We start from the raw sequence: 24,776 nt of genomic DNA on the forward strand, positions 1-24,776 counted from the left end.
TGTTGGGTGATTTTGAACAAATCGTTTAATATTTCTTGGTTTTGGTTTTGTTATCTGTAAGTGTGGTGGGTCGGTGGGGAGCTTTAAAGAGAGTTATACCACTTTATAGATTTTGCTTCTTCAAGTCTTCAACTCTTAGCTGTATGTAAGCCCAACACCTTGCTAGAACAACTAGCCAAAATTCTATGTTCGTGGCATTCAGAAAAATGCAAAATCTCTGGTACTATAATTCCATGTTGCTGATGTGGGAAATCTTATGGTCATACCTGACTTCTACCTGTTGGTTCCACCCATATTCATTCATGGTGGCTGATCACAGAGAAAGGTCCTGGATACTCCTCCTGTTATCAATGACCTTCACAGACCAGCTCAGACATTCCATTTTCAGATTGTGTTACTGAACAGTTTCACATTCCTGATAAGAATCATATTGCCTCTCCTTCTGAAGCAAAGCTTCAGCTACAATCATTTAAAAAGAGCAAATAGATAAGCTTCAAGTTCTTCAAGTTTTTAGAACTTATTTGCTATTAAAATATTCTAAAATATTAGTTGCATCGTCATTTACTGCTGCTTCCAAAATAAATACGGAGAGATTATTACCAAGAGACATCTTAACTGAATCACTTTGAAGAAAATGCCAAATATGACACAGAAAAATGACTAAAACTAATTCTTTTCTTGCAGCAACTCATCAAAATGGACTCTAGTCATTTGCATATACCTAACGCTAAGCTGCTGAGTTCAGAAGCAATCTCACTAAAATGAGAAAACACTCCCACTGCCTTAATTTTCTCTGTCCAGTGCTCACATGATATTCATTTGCAGTACAATTGGAGATGGACTATCGCAGATTTCGTCTCTTAAACTTTCATGCATTTGATTTAAAAAAACAAAAAACAAAAAAAATTTTGCCAGGCATGGTGGCTTACACCTGTAATCCCAGCACTTTGGGAAACCAAAGCAGGAGGATCCCTTGAGCCCAGGAGTTCAAGACCAGCCAGCAACAGAGTGAGACCTTCATCTCTACAAAAAATTTTTAAAAATTGTAAAATTAGCTGGGAGTGGTGTTGTGTCCCTGTAGTCTCAGCTACTTGGAAGGCTGAGGTGGGACTGCCTGAACCCAGGAGGTTGAGGCTGCAATGAGCCGAGATCATGTCAGTGCACTCCAGCCTGGGCAACAGAGTTAGACCCTGCCTCAGAAAAACACAAAAACAAAAAACTACAAAAATATCATCAAAATAAAACTAAACTCTAATTTCTTACCAGAGGATGGGTTTGTTGTGGAATCTAGTTGCTGCATGTTTTCAGTCATTACGGGAAAATCAGATTTCCTTTTATGAAATGTCTACTTCATGCTGTCCTCTGCCTGCAGAAGATTTTTCTTAAGGGAGTGAGACCATAATCGAGCATTACCCAACTTCCTATCTACCACCTAGAAATGCTCAGGTAACAGAATAAGAACTAAGGGTGGCCCTCAGTAACCATTAGATTCAAAAGTAAATAAAAATAATGCCATAGGTATGGCACTTTAAACATTTCAATGTGTTAATATCCATGATTTCACTCGATGTACTGGTAACCTTATAAGGTGACATTAAAGTATGGGCTCCCATTTATAGGAAGGGAAAATGAGACAAAGCACTTGCCTTGTCACACAATGAGCTTGCCACGGGCTGAATTATGTTGCCCTACTTCACACCCAGATTCATATGTTGAAGCCTTAACCTCCAACGTGACTCTATTTGGAGACAGGGCCTATAAGGGGATAATTCAGGTTAATGAGGTTATAAAGATGGGGCCCTGATACCTTAAAATTAGTGTCCTTGAAAGAAGAGATGCCCTCTCTGTCTCTCTGCATACACACACCCAGAAGCGTCATGTGAGCATACAGTGAGATGGTGGCCACCTAGAAAGCGGGAAGGGAGGCCTCACCAGAAACTCACCATGCTGTCACCTTGATCTTGGACTTCCAGCCTCCGGAACTTTGAGGAAATAAATCTCTGTTGTTTAAAGCCACCCAGGCTATGATATTTTGTGATAGCAGCCTAAGTTGGGTGAAGCAGAGCTAATGATCATAAAATGTCTAAAACCCAAGCCTCTTGACTCTTTGTTTATATCAGTATAGCGTTAATAGCCAGTGCTGAACTACTGAGAATGATCACATAAACTTCAAGCAGTTTTTTTCTGAACTTATAAATGCGGCTGCCCCAAAAGATGCTGTTTTTTCATCTTCCATCAAGTAATAGAAGGACTGCTGTCATAAAGATACCCTTCAGAGGGGAGAAACGGAAGCATCATCATAAATGTGTAACAAATCTGGAGGATTTCTCAGTCATGATAAACTTTTGAATGAATTCCTTTTGTAAAATACTCCACTTATTATTGGGGAATGATTTTTTAACTTGTGTCTAATATTTTCTTCATATAAGGAGACCTTAGGTCTCCCTCTATCCATGTCGCTCATTCAAACTTAACTGGTAAATTTTGTAAAGAATAACTGAGTATGCTCCACTTGGCTCAACTGCTCTTTCTCTTGAGATGAGCTTGTCTACAAAAAGCACAAATTCTTTGCTTTCTCATGTTTTAAATCTTACTGGGCTGGCCTTCCAGGTACAGAAGTTAGGATCTTGTAGGTTAGTGTAGGCAATGCCAGGATTCTGTTAGAAAGCCCACTTGGCTCCCACACAATGCCAACTCAGCCTGTATCCATAACAAAGGTGGTATTTTGGCCTCAGTATTTACTTAAAAAAAAAAAAAGTCTTGATTTGTTCAGAAAGAAGAAAAGCAGGGAATTACTTAATGCAGATTCCTTTAGAGACCACCAGCGTTACTGCAGGACATATTCTGTTACCTCTACCATTTGAGAGGCCAGGAGAAAACATGAACCTTAATGGAGGTGGAATTATCCTTGCAATGACTGCAGTAAATGTTTGTTGAAGGGGAAAAAAATGGAAAGAGAAGATATACCATATATACCCAGTTTTAATGGAAAGCCTATTTCTGCCATATACATTAGAGAAATTGTTTAAGAACAGTTCATCCATGTGAAAATATTAGCACTGTAATTCTGCCAAGGTCAGTAAGACCTAGTGATTTGCTGAGATATCACCTTCATTTCACCAGGTAAATAAAGGTTCCTTTTTTTCAGTGTGTCCTATTCAAGAAGGCACTCCATAGCAACAGTTAAATTATGAATACAGCACATATGTTCCATACCATATCATTTACAGCACAATTTAGCATAGACATAATGCTTTGTAACAAACTACAATACCATTCACAAAATGCATTTAAATAGCATAATTTAGTTCATTAAATTCAGTCATTTACAGTAAATCAAAATCATCATCGGAATTGAAGAGAGTACACAGTTGTTTGTTTGAATAGTTAAGCTAGGTAAGTCAATTTCTTTTTGAAGGTCAAGGACAGAGTTGTTTCCATTTTCTGTTATAAAAAAGATACAGCTGGTGTCAAAAGATAATTTAATGTCATCTCAAAACGATCAACCCTCTTTTTTCCCTCCCCAGTCTCTCCTGGTTGCAGATCAGATCACTGTCACTCCTAAAATAGATTCAACTCCCTGAAAATACCTTATATGCTAGCTAACTAGAATGTATGTACAAATTTTACAAAATCTCAAATGTACAATTTATTCACATTTTTAATCAAGATACGTATGGTCACAAGAAAGCTTCAAACGCTAGATTGCAGTAAAAATCTGCTTATCTGTCTATTTTTCATACCACGTGGGAAGCCCCTGGTGGGTAGGAGCCTTGTCAACCATATTTAGATCCCTACAACCCAGCACAGTGTCTGTTGACTAAATTCCTTGAAAGCAAGGATTCGTGCTTTTTTCAGTTATTTTTATTCCTCAGGGCCCCAACCATGTGCCTCATACACACTCCGTAAATATTTGTTGATTTAAAAATCTTCTTGGAGGGGCTTACCTTGGGATATATTTCATAAGCACAGAAAATGAGTATACATTTTGAATTGTCTTAGTAAACCAGTGCCTGCAGTAACATAGACAAAGTAAGAAAAGAGAAAACAGACTTCGGGATTGAGCACAAAGCATTCAACCTGATCTCATAGTTTCATGGTCAAGTGTGCTCTGAGCAGACCCATACTCTAGGTGGACAATACTACATTTTACACAGGTCTTTCTCTTAGCCTTTGCCTGGAGTACTTTCACCACAAACCCAGCCAATCATCAACAGTATGAGGTTTTATGCACTAGACCAGCTGCTTTAAAGCCAACATAATCTAGGCAGCATTCTACACTCAGCATTTATACAGACATTTGATAACCTGATGTGTGCCTTGTACTGGTCACTGGGTAAACCACAGAGGAGACAGACTGCAGTAACATCTGAACTCTGTCCTCAAGCCGCTTAGAATCTAGAACAGCACACTGTCAATAATGCATGCCCTGTGGTAAGCACGATGTCTGAGGACAGAAAGCACAAGGTGCCCAAAGAGAGAGAACAGTATCTTAATCAAAAAAAGGTACCAGGCCGGGCACAGTGGCTCATGCCTGTAATACCAGCACTTTGGGAGGCCGAGGTGGGTGGATCACGAGGTCAAGAGATCGAGACCATCCTGGTCAACATGGTGAAACCCCATCTCTATTAAAAATACAAAAATTAGCTGGGCATGGTGGTGCATGCCTGTAGTCCCAACTACTCGGGAGGCTGAGGCAGGAAAATTGCTTGAACCCAGGAGGCGGAGGTTGCGGGGAGCCAAGATTGTGCCATTGCACTCCAGCCTGGATAACAAGAGCAAAACTCTGTTTCAAAAAAAAAAAAGGTACCAGGCCAGGCACAGTGGCTCACACCTGTAATTCCAGCACTTTGGGAACCTAAGGCGGGTGGATCACTTGAGGTCAGGAGTTCTAGACCAGCCTGGCCAACACGGTGAAACCTTGTCACTACTAAAAATACAAAAATTAACCTGGCGTGGTGGCATATGCCTGTAGTCCCAACTACTTAGGAGGCTGAGATAGGAGAATTGCTTGAACCTGGGAGGCGGAGGTTGCTGTGAGCTAAGACTGTGCCATATGAAGAACTAGTTTCCACTATGAGCACTTTTTTTTTTGAGAGATAGGGTTTCACTCTGTCTCCTGACTGCAGTGCAGTGTCACAATCATAGTTTTACTGCAGCCTCAGACTCCTGAACAGCTCATGTTAGAGGGCCGTTGGTACACTGGAGGTGTTCTAAAGGAGAGCTGCCAGGAGACAATGTTCTCTTTTCCCTTCCTCAGAGAGGAGGGAGAGTTGAGAAGAATGTAAGAATATTAGGGGAAACAAATTTTTTGAAAAAACTGAAAATAACTGTTCTTGAAAACTTCTGAGTATTCCTGGGGTGAGTATCGATGGTTTAAAGAACCATGTCAAGTCTGTTAGCATGAACAGACTCTAACTGTGTTAAATCCCACACTGAGAGCATCAGTAGCTCCACAGAGCCCAAGAAGTAAAGTACAAACTCTTTCTTAGACTGCATTAAAGACCTCCGTAATCTGGCTTCAGTCTTGTCTCTCTTTGTAACAGAGACTGCTACTTTCCTCTAATATGCATTTCCCCTTAAAAATTGTAGCTGGAAACATGGCCTCCCAGAAGAAAGACTATGCTGTTCAGTTCCGCTGAAGCTAGGTGAGGCCATATGACCACGCTGAGGCTACCGGAAAGTGGAAATGTGAGGTGGCAGCTTCTGGGAACCTTGAGGTCATGGGTATACACCTCATCCTAGTGACTGGGACATGAATGTGGGGAATGAAGTTCCATCCTGGACCATGATGACAAGGGCCACGCCCTAGGAGTGGCAAAGCAGAAAATGAGAAGGAACTGGGTCCCTGAGGACTTCATAGGACACAGCCACCATACCAGTCCTAGATGGATTACTCCCAAATTTTTAACTGGAATGGTAATTATTTTCTATCTTATTTCAGCCATTTCATTTGGAGACTCTTTGCAAATTGAGACCACTCTCAAGCAATAGCCTCAGTATAACTATCTCCCTTTCCTCCAGGTCCTCCCCTAGTGGTCTGCTATGACAGGCACTGTGCTAAACCTCTCAATAGCACATCTCATCTAATGTCACAAACACCATTAGGTAGCAACTGTTATTAGCACCGTTTCACAGATAAAGAAACAGACTTAGAAAGATAAATGTACTTGCTAACTAGAGGCAAAGCCAGGTTTTTTGTTGTTGTTGTTATTGTTGTTTCTGTTGTTTTTTTTTTTTAGACGGAGTTTCGCTCTTGTTGCCCAGGCTCTGGAGTGCCGTGGCACGATCTCAGCTCACCACAACCTCCGCCTCCCAGGGTCAAGCGATTCTTCTGCTTCAACCCCCGGAGTAGCTGGGATTACAGGCATGTGCTACTACACCTTGCTAATTTTGTATTTTTAGTAGAGATGGGGTTTCACCATGTTGGTCAGGCTGGTCTCAAACTCCCAACCCTAGCTGATCCACCCGCCTCAGCCTCCCAAAGTGCTGGGATTACAGGCATGAGCCACTGTGCTGAGCCAGTTTTTTTAGCCCAGGCAGTTTGTCCCCAGAGGCTCTATCTGAATCTCTGTGCTCTGAATCTCCATGCTATATTTATCTGCCTCACAGAGCTATTTTCCCTATTCCATGTCTTTACTCATTTTATTTCCTTGACACCTAAAATGACTTTTTGCCTTCCCCATGTCCTTTCCTTCCTAGATGCCACCTTCTGCATGAAGGCCCTGATGCAGAGAAATAAATCCCTCCTCAATGATTGCATTGTACCTTAACTGTGCCTCTATTAGATCACTTTGCATATCCTGCCTTCCAATCTCATTAGCTGTGTTATATCAGTTTTCATCAATGTATTTTAAGTTCCTTGAGGACAAGAAACGTATTTTATTTGTCTTTGTATTTCTCACAGTGCCTAACAGTAAAATTCAGTAAATCCTACTTGACTTGGTATGGCGTGGGGGCTCACACCTATAATCCCAGCACTTTGGGAGGCTGAGATGAGCAGATCGCTTGAGCCCAGGAGTTCAAAACCAGCCTTGGCAACATGACAAAATCCTGTCTCTACAAAAAAATACAAAAATTAGCCAGGTGTGGTGGTGCTCACATGTAGTTCCAGTTACTCAGGAGGCTGAAGTGGGAAGATCACTGAGCCCGGGGATTCTGAGGCTGTGGTGAGCCATGATAACACCACTGCTCCAGCCTGGGCCAAGGAATGAGTCTCTGTCTCAAAAAAAGAAAGAAAAAACTCAAATTGGAAGATAGGAGTTTTTGACTATTTTGTAAACGAAAGGCAAGTAGTGAGTTGTAGTTCTAAATTACTGATGCACTATAAGAGCACTGTCCCATAGAACTCTCCACAGTGATGGAAACTTTCTATACCCACCCTGGCTAATACAGTAGCCACTAGTTACAAGTGGCTATTGAGCATTTGAAATATAGCTAGTACAAAAAAGGAACCGAAATTTTGATTTAATTTTAATTAATTTACATTTAAATAGCCACATGTAGATAATAGCTACCATATTGGATGTTGCAGCTCTATAAACTCTGTTTTTAGAGCAGCAGCATGCTTTGTATAGAATAAGTGGTCAGTAAATGTTTGCTATAGGATTTTGAATTGGATTAAAGGGAGGCAGTAGACATCATCTACGCAGATTTAAAAGAAAAAAATGAAAAAAGATAGAAACTTCAAGAAATTCAGGAACAACACAGAAAAAGATAAAGTTGAAACAACAACAAAAACACCAAGGGTCATCATTTTCAGCAGAAAAGAACCCTTAACCTATTTTGTCCATGTTAAAGCAAAGCCTAGAAGAGGTATGTCAAGACAGGCAATTATATGACATATAATAAAGACTGAGCTGGCATCCATTTATAAAAACCTCCAGAGGACACTGAGGTTTCTCATGCTATATTTAAAGAAACTGTCTGTAAAAGGTTGGGATGGGTCTCACTAGGCTGGAAAGAATAAGTCCAGATCACTCTATTTTACAACCATTTATCATAAATTCAATATTTTAATTGGTGGGGGAATGACAGAAACTCACTCACTCCTAGTTATGGTAATTCAAAGCAAAAAAACCTCCTGGTTATATTATCAGGCCAAAATCTAAATTTTAGGTCCCTGTGGAATTTTTCACTCTTGCTTACAGGCCATTAAGGTAGTGCACGAAGAAATGCAGTTAAGGACCTACACTGATAAGTGAGCTCTTCCCAGGCTGGCCATTCCAGGGGTGACCTTTCCACCAGGTCCCTGGCATAAGGCAGTGTGTCTCCTGGAGCAATGCCAGAATGTAAGATGAAAAGCCACATGCAGAGGATGACGCAAGGGAAACAATCATGACTTTCATAACGAGAGCCAGAAAGAAATTTGAGGTCTTATGCACACTAGTTCCTAAGCCTGGGTGTTGTAGTCAGCATAATAACTCTCTTACCACTTTATTCTTCAGAATTTCTAGCCACAGAAGAGTGAGCTACATTAGCAATCAAACTTTGGGTGGTACTTGTCCATGCTCTCCAGACAGAGATCCATACAGCATGCCATCATTTAAAGAGAAACTTTCACAATGTTTGGAGCCCTTGATGCCCTGAAGATGAAGGAGGATGTCCTCATGTTCCTTGCAGTAGGAATCCACTTAGGTGGCACCAACCTTGACTTCCAAATGATACGCTACAAAAGGAAAAGTGATGGCATCTACATCATAAATCTGAAGAGGACCTGCAAGAAACTTTTGCTGGCAGCTTGTGCCATTGTTGCCATTTGGAAACTCAGCTGCTGTCAGTGTCACATCCTCCAGGAATGCCAGCCAGCAGGCTATGCTGAAATTTGCTGCTGCTACAGGAGCCACTCTTACTGCTGGATGCCTTTACTAACCAGATCCAAGGAGCCTCCTGGGAACCATGTCTTCTGATGGTTACTGATCCCAGGGCTGACCACCAACTTTGTGCAGGGGTATGGTATGTTCACCTGACTACCATTTCTCTGCATCACACGTATTCTCCTCTATACAATGTGATCATCACCACCTCATGCAATGACAAGGGGGCTCACTCAGTGGGCCTGATGTGGTGGATCTTGGCCCGGGAAGTTCTGCACATGCTTGGCACCATCTCCTGTGAGCGCCCATGGGAGGTCATGCCTGATTACTACTTCTACAGAGAAAGAACAGGAAAGAAATTAGATTGGGCACAGTGGCTCATGCCTGCAATCCCAGCACTTTGGGAGGCTGAGGCGGGCAGATCACTTGAGGCCAGGAGTTCGAGACCAGCCTGGCCAACATGGTGAAACCCTGTCTCTACTAAAAATATAAATATTAGCTGGGCATGGTGGCACATGCCTGTAGTCCCAGCTACTCAGGAAGCTGAGGCAGGAGAATCTCTTGAACCTGAAAGGCAGAGGTTGCAGTGAGCTGAGACGGCGCCACTGCACTCTAGCCTCTAGCCTGGGCAACAGAGTGAGACTCTGTCTCAAAAAAAAGAAAAAGAAAAGGCAATAATTACAAACTGAAGTAATTACTACTACTAAGAGCAGGGATTCACTAAATGTCTGCTACACTTAAGCATTTACCATATTTTATCTACAGTTTCTCAATTACATTATAAGACAAATATTAATATGATCACCCCCACTTGAAAAATAAAGAACCTGAGGCTCAGGGAAATTAGTTGAATACACCAAAGCCATACACCTACTAATATAACAGTTGTTCAATAAAAGAGAATTCTTTTTTTTTTTTTTGAGACAGAGTCTCACTATGTCACCCAGGCTGGAGTGCAGTGGCATGCTCACAGCTCACTGCAGCCTTCATCTCCCAGGCTCAAGCAATCCTCCCATCTCCACCTCCTGAGTAGCTGGGACCACAGGCACACATCACCATACTGGCTGATTTATTTATTTATTTGTTTGTTTATTTATTTATTTCATTTTTTGTAGAGATGGAGTCTCTCTATGTTACCCAGGCTGGTCCTGAGCTCCTGGGCTCAAGTGATCCTCCTGCCTTGGCCTCTCAAAGTGCTGGGATTATAGGCATGAGCCATCATGCCAGACTAGACTGATGTTCTAAAGTAATGAAAGTAATATATACTCAGGTAAACAAATGAAAGCCCCACAGGATATAAAGTGAAAAGCAAATGTCTTCTTCCTGCCACTCCTAACTCCCTAAACTTCTTGCCCAATAATAAGCAGTGTTAAACATTTTTTGGATATTCTTCCAGATATTTTTTATGCATCTATACAAGTAGGACCGCATTTGCCTATTTTCTTGCAAGTTGCTTTTCTCTGAAATTATCATAGACTTATTTCCATATTAGAACATACAGATCTACCTCATTAAAAATAATTGTGCAATATTCTTCTCTATAAATTAATCATAATTTAACAACTTCCATGTCAATGGACAGCGTTTTGCTCTTACAGTCAATGCTTCAGTGATCATCTTTTAAATAATATCTTTGTACACTGGCATGATTTATCTATAGGATAAATTCCTTGATGAGAAATTGTGTAAAAGAATGTGCACTTGAATTTTTGTAGATATTCCCAAATAGCCCACTTGAAATAATTTATGAGAATGTCTGTTTTCTTATCTGGCATTTTGATATTAGTTTGTTTAAAAAGAATTTTATTTTTCCTTCTAATAGATATTTGTCTGCTCCTTATTTCTGGGAATACCCAAATGTCCTTTGGAAAACCATCACTTTCTCATGTATTGTTGGGGCTCCACCAGGAAGACACCATGTGCCTTAGTCCTGGCCAATGAGAGTATCAAATCCTACTAATGTTGTTGATTCAGGGATTGACCTATGACCTAACTTGTTCCAATGCCCAAGACTCATATGGTAGTCGCCAAGAATCACTCTACTTTTTGCTGGGCTGAATCCTGGGAGGTTATAGGCCAGGCCTGGAGATGCTAAATGGCACGTTGCCTCCTTGTGAAGGATAGTTAAGCTAAAGATGGAGGCAGACATTGTCCCCTGGATCAAGTGTAAATGAAAGTCAGAAAAATTCACCTCTGAATTTTTCAGTTGCTTGAGGTAGTGGATTTCACTTTTTGCCCTATCTGGCTTGAGTTGGGTTTTTGGTTATCACAGTCTGAAGAGTCCTACTGGATATATACCTATTTTCAGTGCCTCAATATACTACAAATTTTAAGTAATATTACTAATTTTTGACTGGATATGGTGGCTCATGCCTGTAACTCCAACACTTTGGAAGGCTAAGGTGGAAGGATCACTGGAGCACAGGAATTCGAGACAAGCCTGGGCAACATAGTGAGACCCTGTCTCTACAAACAAGTTTTGAAAACATTGCCAGGTATGGTGGTGTGTGCCTGTAGTACCAGCTACTCAGGAGGCTGAGGCGGGAGGATTGCTTGAGCCCCAGAGGTCAAGAGTTCAGTAAGCCATAATTGCACACTGCACTCCAGCCTGGGTGATAGAGTGAGACCCTGTCTCAAAAAAATAAAAAGCAATATAACGTTTTCATGATAATCTGGCAAATTATTTGGGCTACTGAATCAACTTGGTTCATTTATTTACTTTGTTTATTGGTCAGACCAGCCCATCACAGGATTTTCACACTATAAATTGGCCCCTGGACTAACTCATGCAGGCGAGCAGCAACTCCATCAAACCCAATAATTAATCGGGCAGTCCTCCTCCATATGTCATGATGACTATTCATTAAAGTGATGCATATGGCTTGTACCTACATGTGCTAGCTTTTTGCTTTTATTCATGGTTCAACAAATTTATTAACTTTAGATCCAGTGGAACAGGGAAAAATTAGTACAGAAGATAGAATTAGGCTGATAGTTTAAAATTAGAAAAGAAAAACTAAAATTGAGAAGAGATGCTGCCACTAACAGTAGAATTTGTGACATAAACATATAACGAACATCTGTGATTGCCTTCTATGTACAAGTTACAGGCCTGAACTCTGGAACCCTAAAGGGACACATATGATGTTGTCCATGCCCAAAACCTGACTTTGTGTTCAAGGAGATACCATTATGTATTGAAAAGAATAAGCAATTCCTTAAGGATATCACTGGTGAATCCCACATATTTCTGATCTTCAAGATTCCCATTCAAGATGTACAAAGCATCTTAAGAGTTATGAATGAACCAGGTGTGGTGGCTCATGCTTGTGATCCCAAACTTTGGGAGGCCAAAGCAGGACGATTGCTTGAGCCCAGGAGTTTAACACCAGCCTGAGCAATGCAGCAACACTCCAACTCTACAAAAAATGTTTAAAAATTAGCCAGTTATGGTGGCACACACCTGTAGTCCCAGCCACTGAGGTGGCTGAGGTGGGAGGATCACTTCAGCTGGGGAGTTTGAAGCTATAATGAGCTATGATCACACTACTGCACTTTAGACTGGGTGGCAGAACAAGACCCTGTCTTTAAAACAACAACAACAACAAAGATTTATAAGGCCAAGCGCAGTGGCTCACACCTATAATCTCAGCACTTTGGGAGGCTGAGGCAGGCAGATCACTGAAGGCCAGGAGTTCAAGACCAGCCTGGACAACATAGTGAAACCCTATCTCTACTAAAAATACAAAAAAATGTCCAGGCATGGTGGCTCACACCTGGAATCCCAACACTTTGGGAGGCCAAGAAGGGTGGATCAACTGAGGTTGGGAATCTGAGACCAGCCTGACCCACATGGAGAAACCCTGTCTTTACTTAGCCGGGCTGGTGGTGTATGGCTTTAATCCCAGCTACTGGGGAAGCTGATGCAGGAGAATCGCTTGAACCCTGGAGGTGGAGGTAGCAGTGAGCCGAGATAGTGCCATTGTACTCCAGCCTGGGCAACAAGAGCAAAACTTCATCTCAAAAAAAAAAAAAAAAAAAGCAAAAAATCAGCTGGGCATGGTGGTGCACGCCTGTGATCCCAGCTACCTGGGAGGCTGAGGCATGAGAATTGCTTGAACCCAGGAGGCAGAGGTTGCAACAAGCAGAGATCATGCCACTGCACTCCAGCCTGGAAGACAGTGCAAGACTCCATCTCAAAAAAAAAAAGTAAGTGAAGTATATCAATATATATATAATATATATACTATATAGGTGCTAACCATTTGCTAAAATAAGATCACCAAATTGAATTGACAATGCTTTAGTAACTTAGGTATGCAAAATATAATTCCATATGATTTGTTGAACAACATACGTAAGAAGCCAAAACACTGATTTAGAGGAGACTCTCAAATTGTCATTGTGAGTGACATAGGACATAATAATGGCAGCTAAGATTTAATTTTTCTGATGTATCAAAAATGTATATTTATATAATAAATGAATGCATATATTCATTTAATTCTCACAAATATTCTATGATTTAGTAACATTATTATTCCTACTTTACAGACAAGAAATCCAAGGCATGAGAGGTTAAGCAATTTCACTGGGCATCGTGACTCACACCTATAATCCTAGCACTTTGGGAGGCCGAAACAGAAGGATCACTTGAGCCCAGGAGTTCAAGACCAGCCTGGGCAATGTAGAAAGGCCTCATCTCTACAAATTAAAGAAAAAAAAATTAGTTGAGCATGGTGGGGTGCACCTGTATTCCCAGCTACTTGGGAGGCTGAGGTTAGAGGATTGCTTGAGCCTGGGAGGCAGAGGTTGCAATGAGCCATGACTATACCACTGTGCTACAGTCTGGGTGGCAGAGCAAGACCTTGGCTCAAAAAAAGGAGGAGGAGGAAGAGGAGGAGGAGGAGGAGGAGAAGAAGGAAGTGGGAGTTGGGAGGGAAATGGGGATGAGTAGTTAAGTAATTTGCCCAAGATAACTTCAGGACCACACTTCAAAACTAGGTAGTCTGACTCCAGAGTCTATACCCAAAAAACACTATACTGAGTGTATTATTCATATTCTCTAAATTATTGCTCTGTTCAGGACGAAGAATAGTAAAGACATGATTTCTTCCATTCCGGAATTCTGTACTTTCTCTGTAGCTTCAAGCTGTGCCTTGCATGTAATAGATAATCAATAAATTTCTGTTTTTTGAATGTATTAAGGAATACTATTTGTGACCCATATCCCCACTTGTCTTTGCAACCCCTGACTACATTACTTTTTCCTAGAATTCTAGTAGAGAGGGTTGATCTCTTCCCAGAATTCTCTGCAAGAAGCAGAGAGTGTTTGAAGTAGAAAGTATGTAACAGAGCAGAGCACTGGTCTGAGACTAAGCCCTGACACTGTTTAGTTATATAACCTTGAACAAGTCAGTTTACTCCTCTTGGAAATGAATGCTCATATATGTCAAACAAAAGAGTTGAAGTAGATGACTGATTTTCAGACTATGCTAATAATGAAGGAAGAAGGGGGAAACATATGAACAGGTGCAAGCTCTTTGACTTCAAAAAGTATAGCTGCCCTCAATCCATTTTATATATTAAGTATATAAGATTTTCTTTGCATAAAGTCACTCAAAAAGTTACAAAGTTTGAAGACAACTAGACTTGACCAAATTCTTAAGTACTGTCTCATTTCTAATATTCTATCCCTCTTGACTACCCACACTCCAGTATGTCAGACCCTTTGCCTGTTCTGACCTGTTCAAGAGATATTGTAACTGAATTTTAGAATTCTTTCCATCATTACAATTCTAGATCTGTCCTTTCAGAAAAAGAAATTGGTTTTTTTCCCTCCACTCGCATTTATCAGTTCATTTTTTGGAGGCTCTCCTTGCCACATCCTTAAATAAGTAACTAGGATAACTGTGGTAATTGCCTGACCTGCAAAGTGTATAGAACTTCAAGGTTAATGCTCCTGGCACAAGATTTTCGCTACAAACAGCAGAATTCCTCTAACCCTTTGCTGAGGCATCGGTTCAATAGCAAGAGAAAATCATGCCATGTATTGAATTACTCAAAAGAGAATTATCAGAGTTTCCTGATGGTCTACCTATGGCTAAACTGTATTCCAAAAAGAACTGTCTTAAATAACTTAGGAAAGACCCTCACCAGAGATACAGTAGAAGAGCCAAATATTAACAAAACTAAAAACCAAAACCCATATATTCAAGAACTGCTACAGCCCTACCCCAAATATTGTGCTAATTCCTTATGTTTCATTTTATAATACTAAACTTTCTTTCACATGAATGAAAAGAATTGGTACTATTAAGCCTATCCATTCTCTGGAATTTCTTTAATCAGTTTTCATTAAGGACTGTCAAACACATACATCATTTAGGGACTTTTAAATCTAAATTTTATTGAAGATATATTACATATGGTTTAATATTTCAGCTCAGCAATGGCCATCAGCAGTAAGCATTACTCCAAGAGTGGGATTAATTAAATATTCTAGCAAACAGAGTGATCCAAATAGCAAAGAAAAATCCTGGGCACTGAGCCCAGATTTCCCACCCTCTCTTCTGGTGTGGCTAATCACTCTCTCTCATAAACCAGACAACCAACAAATCTTTCATCATTACTAGTGAATGTGTAGATGGGTAATGAATAATCAAATCTGTCCATCAAGTCTCCTATTGGATTTTTTAAGCACAAAACATTGCACAAAATGAAATTGCCCCATAAAAGGGTATTTTTTAAACCAAAGAGAAATACAGTTTTCAGAAATAAGAGGTAATTTCCCTCGGTAATCAGTAGCTCTCCCCTAATTTGACTTTATCATTCCTCCAGTGACAAGTTGGAAGATGGTCCTATTATGTAATTATAATCCTGTCTTTGCTATGTTATGAAGTTTTAAAGTATTTCAACTTTGTATATTACAATGAATATAAATCTCAGCTCCATAGAAACCAAGATTCAGAACAAACTCATGGTCTTGGTCCTACCAAGATTACTGGTTTTGCACTCATAAGTTAAGACTGATACTCCAACCTTAAAACTTAGCTTTAGATCTGAATTCCTTGGCTTTTGTGATCATAATCTAGGAACTAATCTATTTTAATGGTGAGGTGATTGGAGGAGTTCCAAGCAGAATATTTACAAAGGGTCATATTCATCAAACAGTCATAGTTCCTCTTCATTCCTTCTCTCAGCTAACAGCAGAGCTATTTGGTGACACAACAGATAAATCTAGACGATTCAAAAATGACCTGGCAACAGCCATTTCTTGTCATTGCCAAATCTGTACTTCTGGGACACAATGTACCGTAAACCTTCTAGCAAAGCACCCTCTTATTTCAATGAGAAGGCTGTTAATAAAATAAAATATTTGAAGCTGGACCATCTGACAAAAGGAACAAAAAGTGAAAGAGGAGTAGCAGCAGCATTACATTTATGTAGCCTAAACAGTTTTCAAAGCATCATCAAGTACATTACATTATTTTATCTTCCCAATAAATTTATAAGGTGGTATTAGCCTTGAGTAAGCCACTTATCTTCTGTGAACCTCAGAATCCTAACCTTTATTTTATTTTATTTTAGTTTTGTTTAGTTTATTTTGAGACACTCTCACTGTCACCCAGGTTGGAGTGCAGTGACTGGATCTTGGCTCACTGCAACTTCCACCTCCTGGGTTCAAGCAATTCTCCTGCCTCAGCCTCTCAAGTAGCTGGGATTACAGGCGGGTAACACAATGACTAGCTAATTTTTGTATTTTTAGTAGAGACAGGTTTTGGCCATGTTGGCCAGGCTGGTCTCAAACTCCTGACCTCAGATGATCCGCTCACCTCAGCCTCTCAAAATGCTAGGATTATAGGAGTGAGCCATCACACCTGCCAGAATCCTAACCTTTAAAATGGGAATAATATTTCACAGTGTGGGCCTTGGCACTGTCGCTCATGCCTGTAATCTCAGCACTTTGGGAGGCTGAGGTAGGTGGATCATGAGGTCAGGAGTTTGAGACCAGCCCGGCCAAGATGGTGAAACCCTGTCTCTACTAAAAATACAAAAATTAGCTGGGCATGGTGGCGGGCACCTGTAATCCCAGCTACTTGGGAGGCTGAGGCAGAGAATTGCTCAAACCCAGGAGACAGAACTTGCAGTAAGCCGAGATTGTGCCACTGCACTCCAGCCTGGGCAACAGAGCAAGACTCTGTCTCCAAAAAAAAAAAAAAAAAAAATTACAGGGTGTTGTTAGGCTGGGACAAAATAACGTAAGTAAAGTACTTAGTGCAGACTACTTCAATGGTAGCCAGGGTTTTGTTATCATTATTATTATTCCTACAAAAAGGGAAAACATTGTTCAGAGAAAGTAAGTCACCAGCCTAAGGGCATTCAATGTATACATTTTACTGAGTCCCAGCTTAGGGCTATGGATATAAAAATGTATAAGATCTGATGGAGTGCGGTGGCTCATGCCTGTAATCCCAGCACTTTGGGAGGTCAAGGCGGTCAGATCACTTGAGCTCAGAAGTTCGAGACCAGCCTGGGAAACATGGTGAAACCCCATCTCTACTGAAATACGAAAAAACTAGCCAGGCATGGTGGTGCGTGCCTGTAGTCTCAGGTACTTGGGAGACTGAGGCAGGAGAATCGCCTGAACCCAGGAGGCGGAGGGTGCAGTGAATGAACCGAGATCATGCCACTGCACTCCAGCCTGGCAACAGAGTGAGACTCGATCTTAAAAAAAAAAAAAAAGTGCACTCTCACCTAGATTTCTTTTCTATTTTGTCTGAGTCTCTATGGCACACTCTAATCCTAGGGGTTTAATACTGAACCTTGCATTTGAGGAATTCCCCCAGGACATATGTTTATTCAATAACTCATGCAACATAATATAATATCAGTATTCCAAGCATGGCTATGACTTTTACATAGGCTACATCCATAAAGAGAGATAGAGAATGATGCTTTGCATTTGTTTAGCACTCTTTCAAAGTGCTTTCATATCTATAATTCAGAGAGGGAGAATGGAATTTGAATTTAGGAGTAGAAAGGATGTTAGAGATTCTCTAATTCATCATTTCTTGACCTCCTTTGGATCACTTGCCTATTTGAGAATCTGACAAAAACTACAGACCTCATACGCAGAAAGACGAACAAAAAATGCTGCATTGTTTCAAGAAGATTCATAAACTTCTCCCACTTTAAGAACTGCTCTACTCTAATTTGAAAACTTTCACTTTACAAATGAGGAGGCTACTATTTATCATGATAGCCTCCCATGAAGAGGCAGAGCAAGGAATATGATTCACTTTTTCCAGATCTGGAACTAAGGTTCAGAGAGGTTTCAAAACGCCCAAAGCCTTCTAGCTAGTTAGGAGCAGTAGCGGAACCCAGGACTCTGGAGAGTCTAGTTCTTCTTCCAGATCACATCACCCTCCCAAAGCACCATGCTAGAATTCTTTCACTATAAGAAAAACTCCTCTAGGCAATAGTTTGTTTGGCATTCTGTAACACACATAATTCTCTAGTAAAAACTGTTGTGTTCACAATAGTAACTCATTTCTTATCGAGTTCCAGTGGGCTTCAGTTATTGCTAACACATTAAATCCAGAAATTATAGTTGTAAACAACTTTATAACTTCTCAATTGATTGTTAAGTATCAAGCTGGCCAATCTTTCTCCCCTCTCCCTTTCTCTGTGTCTCTTTCTCTCTCTCTCTCTTTTTTATTTTTTTTGGTAGAGACAGATTCTCACTATGTTGCCCAGGCTGATCTCAAACTCCTGGGATTAAGCAATTCTCCTGCCTCAGCCTCCCAAAGTGCTAGGATTACAGGCTTGCACCCGGCCAATTTCTCCTTTTTGCAGCAAATGCACATACCTGAATCCAAGCAAAGAAGGCAAACACGCTAGTGTTTCTCTTGAAAGGGTGTGGGAAAGTAGTTTTAACATATTAGAATTATACCTAACACAGAGAGGTGCTTAAGAAATATTTGCTCAATGAATACACAAATTTACCAATTAATACCAGTGAGATCTTCATGTACCTAATTTCCACTTTCAAAAGTTAAACTAAGCAGCCTGGACAACATAGCAAGACCCTGTCTGTACTTTTAAAAAATTAGCCAGGCATGGTAGCACTTGCCTGTAGTCCTAGTTACTTAGGAGGCTGAGGTGGGAGGATCACCTGAGCCCAGGAGTTCAATGCTCCAATGAGCTAAGATCACAACACTGCACTCCAACCTGGGCAACAGAGCAAGACCTTGTGTTTTAAAAAAAAACAAAACAAAAACAAACAAGAAGTTAGACTAAGAATACTGCACTTTTCACTTAAGGTCTAAGTTAGACCAGCAACAGCATCATATTCATACTAAAATATATGTAATTACAAATAATTTTGTAATATGTTTACTCACATTTGATCAAAACAGTTTAGGTCATTAAGATGGTGGTTCTGTTCAGAGGACTAGAAGAAAAAGGAGAAAAGGTGGCCTATGCGTTAATATGAGAAAACTGAATATTATTAAATTTGAAGCAAAATTCAGGATTGTTAGTCAAAAACTTCCCTATCTGTACACATTAAAATGGGAAATTAAAAAAAATAGTGGTTCTGATGATGAATTTTATTATAATTTATACATTCTTCCCATAGCAATAAATGTATGTAAAATATTTATGGGAAGAAAATATCTTATATATGTATAAAATATTTAGATATGCCAAGAATACTATCACGTTTATGATGAATGTTAGATTTTTCCAAGAAAATGGCTATTATTAACATTTAATTTAGCTTCAGTTAATAACAGCCTATCTTACTACACTAAAGATTTCCATACCTCGTGAAGTCTTTATTTGTAAGCCAAAAGTTTCCAGAATATATGCCAGGTACTGAACATTTTGGTATTTAGAAAGAACCAAAGATGCTGTGTTTTAGCTTTAATTATTCATGCTGGCCTTAGTACACTTCAAGTCTGAATTTTAATATTTCATTGTCACAGATTTTCTGTGACAATCTAGATAGGTTAAGAATATTCTACAAAACAAATGCTTAATATGGTAATAAACCTGTTGAAGGAATAAATTAGCAGGCAGGTTATGCTTTTAGGATATCTACACTACAGAAAAGGCATTGTACCCACTCTACCTAGTGATTAGGTTTATACTGCAATGTGACTCTTAAGACTCACTGTACTGAATAAAATTCAGGCAATTAGTGATCTTATATCTTAGGAAGAACTGTTTGCTATTGGATATTAACACAGATCTCGCTCAACTAAAATTGCTCACAGTCAGCAAAAATAATTTCTGCACTGTAATGAAATAATGAAATAATTATATGCAAGGGAGGACTTGTGATCTTTTTAATTATTCTATTCTTCATTTTTAAAAGGGCTATTTGAAAATGCACTCTTATAATTGATTGCTATAAATCAGTCAAACTCATTCTAAGGATCATAAATATTCTAACTTTTAAAAGACAAAGAAATGCTAAATATTCAAGGAATACTTCAATATTCAGAAAATTTAATCTGGGGGGAAAGGATAGACTGCTCTTTGGAAAATAAAAAAGTAAATTTGTTGTCCCATGAAAAATGAAATATCTTGAATGTCAGTAACAGAGATGGAATTAACAAGAGATCTTTTTATTGTTTTTTAAGGTCATTAGGCTGTGAATTCTATAATTATGGAAATTGTCAGTCCAGTTCTGTAAGAATGTTTGCTCCCATCCATAAGGTAGTGGAATGTTCAATCAGTCTCTCTCGTGGGAAAGTTAGGTCATAACTGTAAGTGTACCAGCAAAATTGAATTAAGCAAAGAGATTTCATTAGTATTTATAGCCAGAAGGCATCTGTAAAAGTACAGGGCAAAGAAGTTATGTGGAAGTCAAAGGAGAAAAAAAAAAATGGGTTTCTAGTGACAAAGGCGAATCTGAAAGAGATATAAGTGTATAATGAATAAGAGCTATTGAACGCTACTGCAAAGAGGGAGTTGCAAAGATGTCAAATATTGATTTTCTTGTGTATGCCTTTGGACTACATATGTAATTGTTTAGATTTGCTGTCTTCATACTACAACAATATTTGTTGTTGAAGGTTAAAAAGCATGATGTGAAATAAACTAAAACCTGAGAAACATGTTGGAGAATCATAACTCTCCGCTCAGAATCTCATTAAGAGGTTTCTGTATTTTCTTACAAAAGAACATTTTTAATGAAGAAAAATGGCATATATATATATTTTTTTTTCAAACAGAACACAAGATCCAAATCCTAATTATGTTACTAAAATTATTTGATTAACTTTCAGCATCATTTGAAATTAAACTAGTTTCTCTACTTTCTTATTTTATTGAATATTCTTAAACCATATATCTAATTTTGAAAGTACAGTTAAACTATATTTTATTTTCCCAGTAATGATTACAAGAAATTCTATTAACCCTAAACTGATAATAAAAATCTGATGTTACTCCTTTAAAAGAAATATTTCCTATAATATATTCCTCTTCACTCCTAAAACTCCAGAAGGAAAACTTCTGTGATTTAAGGTCTATGTAAGCATATATATTTAAAAATAAACTGCAAATTCAAGTAATCAAATTAATAATCAATCTAGAATAATAACTAAACAAAATACTTTTTTCTAATGTGTTTAGGGGTTAGTTTTCCTTTAAATATTCAAGTCTTAACAGAATGTTAACTATCATAAAGTTATTTTTAAATAATAGACTCATTGGTTTCACTTATCTGATTTTATTATTTATTAGAAACTTGAATCATACCTGTTAATATTACTGTATTCTCTTTCCTACCTCGGAACGTTTAAAACTGTTAAATTCTCCAGGTGGAATTTACTACACTTAAAGCCATAATGACCACAAACTAAAAAAAGAACGTTTAACAAAAAAGTATCAGCTGTTTTAAGTATTAGCAGGGGACAGGGGTACAAATAAGCAACAGTGTAATATACAGCAGAAGCAAATCATTTTACCAGTACAGAAAATACTAGATAGGAAAACTGCAGAGAAGACAATTTCTCCAGCACAGTTTTCGATTTTATTTTCAATGTCTTGCTTTTAATGTTATTAAATATTTAATATCAATGTAAAACAGAGTGACAACATTTTGAGTCTATGTGCAAACCAAGTTATTTCTTTCCCCTGGGTTTTGGAAGCACGCAGGACACGAAGGAGATAGTCCCACAGTAATGGCAGCTTCTCTCTGAGGTAAATACTTGTCAGGAACAAAACATAATTCAATTGCACTCTTCTTTTCTGAAAAGGTTGCTTGTGGAATATCCATCATACATTTCTATTTCTTAAGAGCTGTTAGCGCCTGGACCGCTGGCTTCATTAAGACCCTTTTTTTCACTATGTTATTTTATGTTAGACTGCATCCCACTTCTCAGCTACACAGTACACACTGCAATTTCTTGGCTCCCAAGGGAGATGTCCACTATGCCCCTCAATGACTGACATATGAGGACAAAGTAGCAATGGAGAGAAAGGCAGATTTCTTGGCACTAAGTCGGAAACATTTTTAAACCCTGAGGTTAAAAGACAGTTTGGCCAAGCCTCTGAGACAGTGCTAGATCATTTAACCAACACTAACATCACCATGCTCCCCACTAGGAGGGCATCAGTCCCTGGTCTGTTAACCACACCCGATGTTCTGATGGAGCTAAAGAAGCTAGAAGTTTTCAGAGTCTCTGCTGCCAGACCTCAATGTTGCCTAAGCAAGCATTAAGAGACTATGGTAATAATAGGTGTGCTTACACCAAATAAAAGGTTTCATTAATCAAGCCATATTGAGATAAACCTGTCACTGGACAGAGGCGACCAGAAATCAAATGCTGTGAAAGTTCTGACAGATTGTTAAATAGAAACCCTTTAAAATAGAATTTAATTTACTGTGATATTATAGATATTTATGCATCAATAGGCAAGTGCAGATTGAGTTCAGAGGTCGGCTCTGGTATTTGAAAAATAAAAGCACAGGATGAAACAAAAGGTGACAGTTACCTTTGTCTGAAATTAGGGTTCATTAGACTAAATGGGAAGGTTTTAACTGATTCACATAGGGAACTGAAGCACGGCATGTGATGCGGTATGCAATATTGGATAACAGGCAAATCCAATTAAGGGATCTTCATCCTGTTAAAGACTTGTCTACAAACTTAAAAAAAAATCCAAGGGCCAGCCACAGAAGGGCCCAGCCAGTCATCGTCAGTGGTAGGTGTTTCTCAGACCCTAATAGGTGAACATGTTTTCCTTGTGGCATTGTAATAAGGAGTGCTAGATTTTGAAGGCAGACAGACGTCGGTTCAAAGTCCAGCTTTGCTACTTATTAGCTGTATGACTTTTGACAAATTACTTTCTTTTAGCTTCAGTATCCTAATGAGTAAAACAAAAGTACTGCCAGTACTACCTGATAGGACTGTGGGGAGGATTGAGATCAAGTTGGCAAAGTACTCAGCACGGTGGCTGACAGCGCTCAACAAACAATAGTTACTAGTTCTTCCTTTTTCTTCTCCCTTCCTTCTCTCCCTCTTCTCTTTCAGTGCCCTCTTTTTGCCTTTTGTCCCCTGTTCCTTGTTGCTTTTTTCCCTCTGCCTATCACATAGGAGCAACCACTGGCACAGCAGCACCTCCAGGCATTTTGAAGCCTCTTTGAAGGGCCTGCTGACCTTTGATTTGTGGGCAGAGTTCAAAATGAAGTTACAAAAGACCTCTTCATTCAGATTGCCTCATTCATGGAAGACTGTTGGAAGTTCCCTTGGCTCTATAATGTCTGAACTTGCTTGTTCAAACTGGTAGAATTAAGTACTAGATTCTACCAATTTCATCCATGGGTATAATGTTTCCTTAAAGCCAAAACAGCACGTTGTCACAAATTTCTTACTGATTACTAGCTAGAAATATGTGACAAAGCATTAAGAAGAATTGTTTAATATATTTTTTAAAGAATCCCACACCCCAAATATTTTATTCTTACAGTTTGGCCTTATGTATTTGAGTCTCCTAACTCGTTTCTAACACTTCTATACTTCCTGGGTTTTGTTTTGTATTTTAATGTTTCTGTTTCTTAGTCTTTCTGTCCCATTCTACTTATCCTGGTTGGCAGAGAAACAAAAAAAATTTGAGCCAGGCACAGTGGCTCACACCTCTGTCATCCCAGCACTTTGAGAGGCCCAGGTGGGAGAATTGCTTGAGCCCACTGGTTCAAGACAAGCCTGGGCAACATAAAGAGACCCCATCTCTATAAATAAAAAGGAAAAAGTAGTTTGAATAATATCTCAGTGAGTATGGAGTTTCTATAAAGAAACACAGACAGTACTGTTGGGGTTCAGGGGTGCCCTCAGTTCCCCTGAGAGCACGTTTCTCCAAGGTTCTTGCTATCCTGCTCTCTCAAGAATGAGAGAGGGAACCAGGTGTGCTCTCAAAGTAAATACTGAACCCCAAACAGAGGTTTTGTAGAAAGTGAATTTATTTAGGTAGAGAAAGAGGAAAAAAAGAAGAGAGAAAACTTCCCTTCCACGAAGAGTATGGAAGGGAACTCCAGAGGGGAAATCCAGGACAGAGAACGAAGGCTTCCACTAAGGGAGTGTTCGTGGAAGGGGACCAAAACCTGGAGTTTGAAAGGGTTGGGAAGAAGGGGACTGTTAACCTGGGAGGAACCCCCGCCTTCTTAAAGACCCCCTGGCCAGTGAAAGGAGTTCCTTAGAACTTCCGCTGGAGTGATTGACTTTTGATTCTTCCCGCCTCTGCGAAAATTAAAACATAGACCGTTAAATTGCCCCCAGATGGAGAGAGACGTGAGGGGGCATGGCGTTGGAAAGTTCTTGCCCTTAAAACTATGCCCCCTCGTGGACCTGGTAAGAAAATACATTCCCTCAGTACCTTACAGGCAGGCAACTTACAATCCTGTTCCTACCACTCCCAGGTCTCTAGAAAACAACCAAGACAGAT

At 39.5% G+C, this 24,776-nt stretch overlaps 1 pseudogene; it reads left to right on the top strand.

The window, feature by feature from the left end:
• The first annotated feature begins 8,564 nt into the window (after nt 1-8,564).
• The window catches only part of LOC100404174 (small ribosomal subunit protein uS2B pseudogene), a 63,608-nt pseudogene continuing 47,396 nt past the window's right edge, over nt 8,565-24,776 (top strand).

This window comes from Callithrix jacchus, chromosome 7, assembly GCF_049354715.1.
Source record: "Callithrix jacchus isolate 240 chromosome 7, calJac240_pri, whole genome shotgun sequence".
Classification (NCBI taxonomy): domain Eukaryota; kingdom Metazoa; phylum Chordata; class Mammalia; order Primates; family Cebidae; genus Callithrix; species Callithrix jacchus.